Source organism: Gossypium arboreum, chromosome 11, assembly GCF_025698485.1.
Source record: "Gossypium arboreum isolate Shixiya-1 chromosome 11, ASM2569848v2, whole genome shotgun sequence".
In the NCBI taxonomy this organism is placed as follows: domain Eukaryota; kingdom Viridiplantae; phylum Streptophyta; class Magnoliopsida; order Malvales; family Malvaceae; genus Gossypium; species Gossypium arboreum.
In genome coordinates, this window is record NC_069080.1 from 28,766,280 (window position 1) to 28,776,107 (window position 9,828).

At 32.9% G+C, this 9,828-nt stretch overlaps 1 non-coding gene across 1 annotated transcript; it reads right to left on the minus strand.

Moving 5' to 3' along the window:
- Positions 1 to 8,292: 8,292 nt before the first annotated feature.
- Positions 8,293 to 8,399, minus strand: LOC128284950 (small nucleolar RNA R71). The gene has a single exon (XR_008275367.1). It is a non-coding gene; the product is annotated as a small nucleolar RNA R71 (small nucleolar RNA).
- Between the last annotated feature and the right edge of the window lie 1,429 nt (positions 8,400 to 9,828).

The window sequence follows — 9,828 nt, forward strand, 5'->3', positions numbered from 1 at the left end:
TCAAAGAAGAAATAGAATCAACAATTTGTTCTTACATTCCTAATGCTTTATGGAATAAAAAAAATATGAAGTAACATTACCATATAAAAATAATTTTGATGAAAGAAAATACCAACAAAAGTAAGGCCAATACAAATGAACAAAGTAATGGAAGAATTTTGTAAAAAAGAAATACAAGATCTTCTTAATAAAAAATTAATAAGGAAAAGCATTTCTCCTTAGAATTGTTCAACATTTTATGTAATGAAAAATGCATAACTCAAAAGAAGAGCGCCAAGATTAGTAATTAATTATAAACCTCTCAATCAAACTTTAAAATGGATTAGGTATCCAATCCCAAATAAAAAAAGATTTGTTACAAAAACTCTGCAATGCAAATATTTTCTCAAAATTTGACATGAAATCAGGATTTTGACAAATCCAAATAAAAGAAGAAATATACAAAATGACATTTACCGTACCATTTGGACAATATGAATGAAATGTGATGCCTTTTGGATTAAAAAATGCTCCATCTGAATTTCAAAGAATAATGAATGATATTTTTTTACCAATATTCTCAATTTACAGTAGTATACATTGATGATGTATTAATGTTTTCCTAAAATTTAGAAAAACACTTCAAACTTTTCTCCATCTTTGTAAAAGTACTAAAAAAAACAATGGTTTAGTAGTTTTTAAATCCAAGATAAGTTTGTTCCAAACCAAAGTAAGGTTTTTAGGTTATTACATTACCCAAGGAACTATTACCTCAATAGAAAGCTCGATAGAATTTGCTAGCAAATTCCCAAACAAAATCCTTGATAAAGTCCAATTGCAAATATTCTTAGGGAGCCTCGATTATGTTATAGACTTTTATCCAAGTCTTAGCAAATTATGTAAACCCTTATATGATAGGCTCAAAAAGAATCTACAATCTTGGACAAGTGACCACACCAATATTATTACCCAGATTAAAAAACAAATTGTTAAACTTCATTGTTTACATTTAGCTGACCCAAGTGCCCTCAAGATGGTAGAAACAGATACTTCTAAAATAGGGTATGGTGGGATCCTAAAACAAGTTAAGGGAGGAAAAAAGCAAATAGTCCAGTTTACTTCCAGACACTGGAATCCAACTTAGCAAAATTATAGTGATATTAAAAAGAAATTTTATCGATTGTTTTATGCATTACTAAATTTCAAAGTGATTTATTAAATAAAAAATTTCTTTTACGAATTGATTGCAAATCAACAAAAGAAGTTTTACAAAAAGATGTTCAAAATATTACCACAAAATAGATTTTTGCAAGATGAAAGACAATTTTGAGCATATTTGATTTTGATATTGAATACATCAAAGGGGAAACTAATTCTTTGGCTGATTTTCTCACCAGAGAGTTTCTTCAAAAATTTCACCCAAACTGAACGACAAAGGAAAACGAAAAGGAAAAATAGAGGAATCATCCACAAAAACCCAAATTACCTTAAAACCAATTAAGTCATGGTATGAAATTTGCCTTGAAGAAGAAAATGGGAGATCATCATCCTCATCAAAATCCTCCAAAAATGCATCCCATCAGGATGCAAAGGATCCAAATGAAATTGGTTCACAAATCAAAAAATGGATTGAGTCACTTTCTCAATCCCCAGAAGTGGCATTAGCCTTTTCTCAATTAAATGAGGAAATTCCTCTCAAACAAATTGCTGGTGAAACAACAAAGATTTCAAAAAAAAAAAAATAAAGAGATCGTTTTACTCAAACAAAAATCTCTCAAAAATATTTTAAAAGCAACATCTCTCCAGGATGTTTTCCCAAAATAAGTAACAATGTCTTCACAGACTGCTACCTAAAAATCCTCACAATATTTTCCAAACAAGTGTTTGGAAAAAATTCTTATTATGAAGGAAGAATTTTTAGAAAAACCTCCACATATACTTGTTCAAACTAGATCAGTATTGTTTAAAAACTACATAGACCAAAAACATCCATATTTTATCATTCATTCAATAGCCCAAATAGTTAAAATTCTTCGACCAAGAGATTGGGGTGAAAACCCAAATTCTCCAAAGAAATTTCCAACTAAATTCACCAAAAAAATAGATGACCACCCATATTTCACATATTGGAATTACCAAATGGCTTGGTACAATGCCTTTCTAATGAACAATCAACATATGAGACATTCATGGCTCATATATTTCAAATATGGTACCCGATTCAAATTCCCAAATTGGTTCCAAGAATGGTGGAACTGGTATGGACTATCATATTTTGAAATCCAACCAGAAAAAAGAAGATCCACTTTCAAAGTTTGCTATTAATAGATTTTGATTGGATTCAAAGTCTACTCTGAAAATTAATTTGCTTACTTTTTATCATCAAGGCTCAACGTAGAACAAAAAAAAAAGGTACGTCTTTAAATATTAAATCAACTTGATATATGATTAAATATTTTGAGATGGTCTTCTTTTTAAATTTTGATTACATTTGTTACATATTGTTTTAAACATCTCATTTTTCATGAAAATAAATATTAACTAATTTGTTTATATCGCTATAGTAGGTTTTATAATTAAATAATATATTTAATTAAAACATATCTAGTATGCAAATTTATGCTAACAAACTAATGAATTTTATGGTTATTCAGATTTGATTTAGTTCAAAGAATTATTAAAGGTAGTAGTTCATATGTTTTATATTATTCCATTTGTTAATTATTTAGAGAAATAACATGAGCAATTGTAAATGAAAAGTTTTATGAGCCTGAATGGTTGGATTTTGAATTAAATATCATGTATGTTCACAATGATGGTTCTGAAAAAATTACTAGTTTTCATTATGTCATATTTTTATGTTTGAGATGTGACGTTTATTGATACATTTAGTACAGGCTTGTTTCTATACGTGACCTAGACAGTTATTCTTGGTAGTTAATTGTGTAACATCCTGAATTAGGGCCTAGTCAGAACAGTGGTTTCGGGACCACAAATCTAACACAATAAAATTTGTTTTTATTATATTTTTATGGTCTACAATTTCACAAGATTATTTCGTGAAAATTTCGGTCGAAAGTTTTGACGTTTGGGCACTCAATTTGGTTAAAAGGACTAAATTGTAAAAGGTGCAAAAGTTGAGTTCTACATGTTAGAGGTGTCTAATTATTATGAAATCTTAAATTGGAGGCCCTTAAATGGTAATTAGACCATTGGATGATTTTTTGGACAAAAATGGACATGAAATGGGTGAAATAGAATATTTTTAAGTTAGGAGCATTTTGGTAATCTGGTAATTAAAATGAATTAAAAATAAAATTAAAAGTCAATTTTTGTCCATATTCTACCCCATGATCGAAACTTGCATGGAGAAGACATAGCTAGGGTTTTTCAAGCTTCCAAGCTCAATTGTAAGTCCGTTCTAGCCCCGTTTTTAATGATTTTTACATTTTTGAAATCCTAGTAACAAGATCTACTCATTTCTACCCATATTTTGAGCTAGGGTTTGAGTTTAAAAATTTACCCATGGATGAAATGCATGTGTTTTGATGTCTAATGGTAGAATATGAATGCTCAGTGTGTAATAAATGACTTTTACTAAGTGATTTTCGGTAAAATTGTCAAAAAGGAACGTTTTGTAAAAGTTACAAAATTTGTCATAAAAGCGTGATTTAGTGGAAATTAGAGGCTGCTACAGTTACGAAAATGATTCAGCTAGGCTTAAAATGTAAGGAAATTGAATAAAAATCATTTTACGAGCCTAGGGGCCAAAGTGTAAATATGTGAAAGTTTGGGGTCAAATACAAATTTGTAAAAGTATGATTTTTGGACCTATATGAATAATGTGACTAATTAGTAAGCTAAATGTGGTATTATAGATTAAGGAAAATGAGATTCGGGCATAGATTGGAAATGAATGAGATTATGGACTAAATCAGAATATATAGTCGTACTTGAACTCGAGGTAAGTTCATGTGATTTTAATAATGCAATATTGTATTTGAATGCTAATGCTTCGATATTACACGAGTTGTAAGTATATATATGTGAATAATTTGATATTATGTTATTATTTTGATGATATAACATGTTCTTGATGTTTTGTTATTATGATGAAAATGTTGCAATGCCATGTGATTATGAGATATTGCTATGTGAATGAAGCCACAATTAGAGTACGTCCGGTAAAGGTTTGGAAGTTTGATGGAATATGATGTTTCTTTGAAATGAGTAAGTTTGTATGTAAATAATATTTCGATTCTTTTTATGTTATTATCTTTTATTATTATATGAGATGTGGCTACCTATAGAATGATCAATTGATGTAAACTACAAATCAAAATTGACTAAAAACGAGTTAGTAAAATGTTGAAAAGTGAAGAATTTCCCGATTGAACCTTCGAAATAGAAGAGATACAAATGATTCATTATGAGTCACATGTGTAGCACTAAGTGCAGGCTACTACGTGTACTAGATTGATAGGTCACATGTGTAGTACAAAGTACAGGCTACTATGTGTACCCGTTAACTTCGATCACGTGTGTAGTACTAAGTGCAGGCTACTACGTGTATCAGATGGTTAAGTCTCGTGTGTAGTACTAAGTGCAGGCTACTACATGTACCAGATTGATAGGTCTCATGTGTAGTACTAAGTGTAGGTTACTATGCGTACCAGAGAGCTTCGGTTACAAGGGTGGTATATGCACAGGGCACCGGGTATCTGTTATTATTTTGATGAGTTCAACGGGAAATTTACTAATTGAAAGTACATATGTACATGACTATGTAATGAATAAGTGCAAATATATCTATGTGAAAAGTTGTGAGCAATGTGCTCGATAGTTGAGCAAATCTTTTGGTAAGATAGAATGGAGTAAGTGAAATTATGTAAAAGTGAAATTTTGTAATAAAACAATTTTGGACAGCAGCAGTTGTGTGACTTTGAAAAATCACCAAAAATGCTAGAAATTGAATTAGAGGTTGAATAAGATATGAAATTAAATCTTAATGAGTCTATTATCTATAAAATAAACAGTAAAGGCAAAAGAATTTCATATTCTATGATAATTGGATTTTTGTGAGATAGGGTCAGAATGATTTTGGAATCCCCTATTCTGATTTAGGAAAATCATTAAAAATTTTAAAAAAAATAATTATATGTCATAATTTACATGCTTAAAATACTCAATGAGTTTAGTTTCTGGGAAAATTAGTTGTTCTCAATTTGGAGTCCTGTACCATGAGATAAATAATTTGTAGTGAAGAGAGGTTGGAACTGACAGACAGTGAAATAGGGGTATATTTAATGAATAAACTGTACTTATTGGCTAGACCAAAAATTCTGAAACTTTTATGGTAAGAAGATATATGAGTCTATTTTCAGAGAAAATTAACGGATCTTAATTTTGGGTTTTTTAGCTTAGGATATAAATGAATTAGTAACTATGACTCGAGAAAACAACAAGACCAGAAAATCAGCAAAAGTGTAATTATGATTACATTTTCATGGAATCATGTTGATAATTTGCTTATTAATTTTATATGGACTTACTAAGCTTTAAGCTTACTCTCTCTTCTTCATTTCTTTAGTGTTCTCAGGTCAGCTCGGGGTTAGAGACCGTCAGAGGCAGCATCACACTATCAAGCCAACAACTCCCGAGTATTGTCATATGTGTATTAAATACTTTCCAGTGAGTGACATGTATAAGTACTAGTTTTCATGTTAGATGTTGTTATGATTAGCCAAATGTATAGGCTTATATTTATTTATTGTATATGGCCATGAGATGTGGCTTAAATGGTTATGGCTTGTAAGCCTAATTATTCTTGTTATGTGTTGATGTTTTTGATGTGTTTATAATTGGTTGTTATGAATGATTAGTATAACACATGTACATAATGAATGCTCTAAGACCATTCGAGGTGGTCGTGGCCATGGAATGAATGCGTGGCATGGTAGTAAGTTGATAATGATTGAATATAGAAAATTGTAGAATGTGAAATGGAATGTCTAACTTGGTGTAACATGAGTATAGGTAATAAACACATGTATGACAACATGTAAATGCTTTAACGGAATTTTACTAAAGGGTGATTAACCATTAAATTGATGTTATAAGGTGTGTTTATAATGTGTATAAGTATGGGAGAGAATTAAGGACAACATAAGGCTTGGAAAATAGCCTAAGTGTTGGCTACACGGGCAGAGACACGACCATGTGTGATACACCGTAAATTATACATATTTTTACCCCATGTTTAATGCATTTTATGGATGATTTCTCATTAGAATTGGTGAATTCGATGCTCCTAATGCTTTAATTCCATATTTTATATGTAGGAGAGAATAGGAGAGTGAAAGGAATGAGAAACGGGCCAAAAATAGAAAAAATGGGCCAAAGTACGAACTCAACACGGCCTGGACTTCATCACATGGGTAGCCCACACGGCCGTGTCAAATTGGCAGAATCGAAGCACGATTCACACGGGAAAACCACACGGCCGTGCCAATTTGGCAGGCTCGAACATGGCCTGAAGTAATCGCACACGAGCGTGTCCCTGCCGAGCCCAAGTTGAGTCCAATTCAGAAAAGGCCACTTTTGAGGGCTCATAGGCATTCCAAAGCCTATAAATACACCCTAGAAGAGGAGAAAAGGGGACACGGAGAATAAGGGGTAAGGAATTACTCCAAGGAAGCTGATTGATCCATCTCAGAAGTCGGATTCATCATCAAAACTGAAGATCTCTCCTCAATTTCCCTTCAGGAGTTTTGGGTTTTCTTTATGTTTTGTATTCTTTATTCTTCTGAGATGTTTTCTTATTTAGTTATGAACTAAAACCCCTAAATACCTAAGGGGAATGCAACCTAAGAAGAATCTTGTTATTATTTTCTGAATCGTATGATTAATATTTAACTTGTTCTTAACTATGTGTTCTTAATTCTTGTTTTGATATCCCAGGATACTGATTCAAGACATGCTATTATTCAGAGAAGGAATAGACCCTGTCTAAGAGTACTTTTGTCGTAATTAAGCGCAGTTGATTGCGCGTCTAGAAATAGGGTGACAAGATTTTGCCGGATTAGGGTGAAACCTAATAAGGGGATCCATAGATCGAGTTAATGCAACCCTAGAATGTTAATTAGAGAAAAGTCTCGGTTATTCAATCTAGGGATTAGACGTTATTAGTCTTGAATAGGGATAATAACATAACTTAGGGATCTCTACGGAACAAGTTGAATGAATACATTCAGAGCCAGAATAACAAGTAAAGTCTAGGTGGATTTGTCCTTAGGTATTGTCTTAAGTCAATCGATTTTTCCCAAAAGCAATTCCCCAATTCTTTTCTCTGTGAGTTCTTAGTTTAGATAATTAGTTAATTAAAACAAAACCTCTTTATTCTTAGGCTAGATAATAAAAAGACAGTCATTACTAGTACTTTTAGTTCCTTTGGGTTCGACAGTCCGGTCTTGCTAAAACTATACTACTGTTCGATAAGTACACTTGCCTACATCGCGGTAATAGTTAGTTCAAGAACGAGTAATTATAAATATTTAAAACCTATCACGAAACCTTGTGACCAAGTTTTTGGCGCCGTTTTCGGGGAACTAAAATATTAGGAACACTCAATTTTTATTACTTCAGTCATTTATTTTTCTTGCAATTTAATTTGATTTAATTTTTTATTATTATTACTAATTAATTTACTTTTTTCTTTCTCTTGACAGGTTTTTATAGTTTATGACTAGAAGAAACCCATTAGGACCATTACTTTTTGACGAAGAAATCGATCGCACAGTTCGTAGAAACCAAAGAGAAATAAGGTGAAGCTTAAGATACACAGAGAACGAGCAAGAAGACAATATTCAACCCCCAATCGAAGAGATGGCTGAAAACCAAGGCAATCAGCTACCTTCTGCAATTGCGGCTAATCAAAATCCTGCTCCACGGACTATGTATGACTATGCTAAACCTTCTTTAACAAGAACTGAGTCAAGTATAGTTAGGCCTGCTATTGCTACGAATAATTTTGAACTGAAACCTAACACAATTCAGATGATACAGCAATTTGTTTAGTTTGATGGTTTGCAGGATGAGGATCCCAACACTCACTTGGCGAATTTTCTGGAGTTTTGCAACACTTTCAAAATTAATGGCATTTCTGATGATGCTATTCGCCTTCGGTTATTCCCTTTTTCACTAAGAAACAAAGCTAAACAGTGGTTGAACTCGTTACCATGAGGGTCCATCACTACTTGGGAACAAATGACCGAAAAATTTCTACTAAAATATTTTCCGCCGGCTAAAGCGGCTAAGTTACGTAATGATATCTCTTCTTTTGTGCAGATGGACTTAGAAACATTTTACGATGCATGGGAGAGATACAAGGATCTATTACAAAGGTGCCCTCACCATGGGTTACCTCTATGGCTGCAAGTTCAAACGTTTTACAATGGTGTGAATCCCTCGACAAGACAGATGATTGACGTAGCTGCTGGAGGAACCATCAACAACAAAAAACCCGAAGAGGCATATGAATTCATTGAAGAAATGTCACTGAATAACTATCAGTGGCAAGTCATGAAGACTAAGCCAACAAAAACAGCCGGCGTTTATAACGTCGACTCGATTACTATCTTTGTCAAATCAAAGAACTTCTCAATAAAAAGATTGATGGTTTACTTGGTTCTACGCAGGTACATCTAGTAATGAGGTGTGACTCAAGTGGAGGAGGTGTGCATACAGAATATCAATCCTTCAATCCTACAACAGAAGAGGAACAAGTCAACTATATGGGTAACAATAACTTTAGATCTCAAAATAACCCATACAGTAATACTTATAATGCAGGTTGGAGGAACCACCCAAATTTCTCCTGGGGTGGTCAAGGGAATCAAAAGCCACAAAATCCTCAAGGTTTTCAACAGCCACCTTATCAACAAGAGAAGAAACTGAATCTTGAAGAGATGCTCTTTAAATTCATCTCGGTATCAGAAACTCGTTTCCAAAATACCGAGGCAGCACTTAAGAATCAACAAGCATCGATCCAAGGGCTTGAAACTTAGATAGGCTAGTTATCCAAACTAATCTCCGAATGACCACAAGGTAGCTTACCAAGTAATACTGAACCTAATCCAAGGGAACACCTCAATGCAATTAGTACTAAAGATAAGGAAGGATTCATTGCGCCTGAGCCAGAATTGATGCAAGAAACTGTGGTGAGCAAAGGTAAAAGTGAGGTAAGTCATAACAAAACGATGAATGAATAATATAGACCTCGTGTCCCATACCCTAACGCGACAAGGAAAGACCGCTCAGACAAACAATTCGGTAAATTCCTCAAACTTTTGAAAAAATTACATATTAACTTACTGTTTATTGAAGCTCTGTCGCAGATGCCAAATGCAATTAAATTTTTAAAAGAGCTTTTAGTAAATAAGCGAAAGTTGGATGAAGCGTCGCATGTGGAGTTAAACGCAGTCTGCTCAGCTATTCTATAGAATAAACTACCCCATAAATTGAAAGATCCAAGAGTTTTACAATTCCTTGCTTAATTGGTAGTTTAGATATAAGTCATGCATGAGCTGATTTAGGTGCTAGTATTAACGTCATGCCTTACAAAATGTTTAAGCAACTAGGTCTTAGGAAACCTAAACAAACTAGGATGATCATTCAATTGGTAGATAAAACTATAAGATTTCTTAGGGGTATTATTGAAGATGTACTAGTGAAAGTAGATAAGTTCATATTTCCCGTTGATTTCGTTGTTCTATACATAAAGGAGGATAATAACACCCCTTTGATTTTAGGGAGACCCTTTTTAGCAACTGGTAAAACAATTATTGATGT